General features: G+C 34.5%; 1 long non-coding RNA gene across 2 annotated transcripts; it reads right to left on the bottom strand.

The window, feature by feature from the left end:
- Nucleotides 1-302: 302 nt before the first annotated feature.
- Nucleotides 303-2,316, bottom strand: LOC121210873 (uncharacterized). 2 transcript variants are annotated; one of them, XR_005906142.1, is made up of 4 exons: nt 1,901-2,316; nt 1,751-1,817; nt 1,571-1,631; nt 303-1,498 (listed from the first exon to the last, which is right to left on the bottom strand). It is a non-coding gene; the product is annotated as an uncharacterized lncRNA (long non-coding RNA). The 2 variants fall into 2 exon arrangements; XR_005906141.1 differs by having other exon boundaries at nt 1,582-1,631.
- Nucleotides 2,317-3,120: the final 804 nt, after the last annotated feature.

Here is a 3,120-nt window from a genome sequence, read left to right as displayed (position 1 = left end):
TATCTACAATAAAAGAAAATATTAGGAAACGTACATAAAAATATATACATAAAATTTTTTACAACAATAATATAAAATAATGATATGTACAAAATATATATATGTACATAATATAGTTATAAAAATATATATATTAAATTCGGAATAGGTAAATAATAATAAAAAGGGTAAGAATATACCGAAGCCCCAATGTTATGGATTACTGAAATTAATCTCTTTTCTTCTCGGGCTATTGAAATGGGCCTTTATTGGTGATCTTCACCGGATCGATTGCCGGAAATAGAGTCAAGTTGACCCGACCATTTTAAAATTTAATATTTTTTATTATTGTAGTTTTTTAGACCAATTTTTGTTTAGCCCAATTACAAATAAAATCTACATAAAAGATACAAAATCCAAATTACTTCAACCCAACACAAACCAACCTCAGCCCACTAACTTAATAATCCAACACAACCAACCCAACCCACTAACTTAACATATCACCCAACCCACTAATTAATCCAAATTAAATTTAACCCATCAAACCTTACATAAACCAACCCATTAACTAAAATATTTCTTTTTTTTTAATACTAAACCCCCCAAAACAAACAAGTTCCAGCAGCAAACAAAGAAAATCCAAACTTCAAGCTGCCTATTCTCCCTCTCCTTCCACCGTGCACGTCACCAGCAGCCACCGTATGCACCACATGAAATCAGGCTACGGGTAGTTGAGGTTTGGGTTTTGGGGTGGCTGATAATCGATTGGCTCGAGTATTTAGAGTGGGTTTCGGTTTGGGAGCTTGGTTGTGGTGTTAATGGTGGTTAGTCCTTGGTTGCTTGGTTGCTTGCCAGATATTGGAGTTTTTTCTTGCTTAGATTGTTGAATGTTCCTTTTTTGTTGTTTTTTTTTGCTGGAAAATTTTTTTGCTGAATTTTTTTTGCTCTTTTTTCTCAAATGGGAGAATGCTCCTCTTTTTTGTGTGGTTTTTTTTTATTTCTCCCATTTTGATTGTTTTTATGCTATTTGCAGGTAGTGGGTGAAGAAGGAGCAGCCACCCATGTTTGTAGCCTGAAAATCTGGGAAGTGCGTACCCCAAATCACGTAATCTGTCTGAAGGACCAAATCAAAAATGCAGCAAAACTTCTGGGGCTAAATGTAATTTTTAGAAAATTTAAGGTTAAAATGGAATTTAAGGAAATTTTAAGGGTCTAAGTGAAATTTAAAAAAAGTTTAAGGGTCAAAATTAAATTTAGGAAAAGTTTAGGGGTAAAAATGTAATTTTTATTTTTTGAAAATTTTTTTATTTTTATTTTTTTAAAATTTTGAAAATTAAACAACAAACTCTAGTCAGACAAAAATTTAGTGTTTACAGCTACCGCAGCCAAACTTTCGGCCTTTCAATATTTCGGCTTTTCGGCATTTCGGCTTTTCGGCTTTTTCCGATCTACTTGTGTGTGCAGTGCATGTACACACCTGGTAAGCAAGCGTGCTGTGATTCCCTTAGTCACCAACCTACAAATGATATCACCCTTTCATTAATCGTATGCTTAATACATATTTTACCCAAAAAAATTGAAAACTCACCTTAACCTTACCTTGAACACTAATCCCTAATAGCTTTACCTTGATCACGTACTCTTTAGATCTGCATTAATCTTACTCATTAAAACCAAATACTAGGGGACTAGCATCCAACATAATTCATCCCATTATCTCACTTAAAATCATTCGGCCAACCTTAGTCAATAAGAGAGGAATACTTACCAAAACCGCAAAACACCTAAGGAGCAATTCGACAGAGAGTTAAAACCCGAGATCCGATACTTATTTCCTACCAAAGTTGATTAGAAAGAGTGAGGGAAGAACAGCGTAATAGATTCTTAGCAAAACCTATTATGAGAACAAAGCACTTACACTAGGCTTGACCGATTAGAAAGGGCACTAATGGCACCAAGAGTATTCGGCCAAGAAAGTTTATGCCCTTGCTATTTGTATGGAAAAAGAGAGTTATTCGGCTTTAAGAGACTTAAAAAAATGAATCAAAAACCTGAGTAGAAGAGGAATAGAAAATAGGCACAAGAAGAGAAAGAAAGAAGCAAGGGTTTTCGGCTTTTTGGATCTTGAAGAGAAAAAGGTTTCCGGTAATAGGGTGACAAAGATTTCGGCATTAGCCTGGCAACCTTGCATTCAGAACCTATTTATAGCCCCTATAGTCGAATTCCTCACGGTTAAATTCCCATTTCGACTCCATCACTTCCTCTTTCTCATCTCCTCATTTTTCTCCCTAATAACTCCCCAATCTATTTCCTAACTTTTCTCTTCTGAACACTCCCCTTAGAGTCCATCTTCACACCACTTCCAACCTTCTAGAAAGCCCAAAATTAAACTCCTAAAAATACTAAGCTAGGATTTGAACCTTGGATCCCTTGCTAGCCACTAATGTCACCTCCCTACACCCTAAGTGGCGTCACTTAGCCACTCCTCCACAAGGCCTTTTTGATGCCATTTTCCCCTATCTTTATTTAAAAGCCCAACTACTCCCAACCCTGATTCCTTTAATAATTAAATTAAAATTCCTCCACCACAAAACTCGAACCCAGAACTTCTCTAACATACACACTTCAAATTCCTTAAACCCTTAAAGCCAACATGTCATGTGTCATTTTCTTGCTCACTTAAAAATTTTATGAGACCCAAATCCCAAAGCCCAATTCATCTAGGCCCAAAATTCAAGGCGTTACAATTTTCTATCTAGTAAAAGTATCATGAAGACCTTTGTATTATGAGGCGAATTGTATTTTAGCTATTCTACTCAAAAAAATAAGCTAATTAGTCTTTATATGTTAGATCAAAGAGTAAATTGGTCATTCTGTTAAAAATTTCATTCATTTCTATTGTTAAAAACTCGTCCCTGTACATTAGCATAAGGTACACGTTGCACGTCACACGTCACATGTCACTATTTGGTTATTCCATTAGCCATACCAATTTTTAGTAGTATAAATTGATAAAATTTTTAACAAAAAAATCCAATTTATTCTTTGATTTAACACACAAAGACTAATTTTTTTCATTTTTTAAATAAAAATATAAAATACAATCTAATTCCTGATACAAAACCTCCATACTACTTT

Source organism: Gossypium hirsutum, chromosome A12 (assembly GCF_007990345.1).
Source record: "Gossypium hirsutum isolate 1008001.06 chromosome A12, Gossypium_hirsutum_v2.1, whole genome shotgun sequence".
NCBI lineage: Eukaryota > Viridiplantae > Streptophyta > Magnoliopsida > Malvales > Malvaceae > Gossypium > Gossypium hirsutum.
Note: the sequence above shows the minus strand (reverse complement) of the source record. Positions and strands in the feature narration are given on the sequence as shown.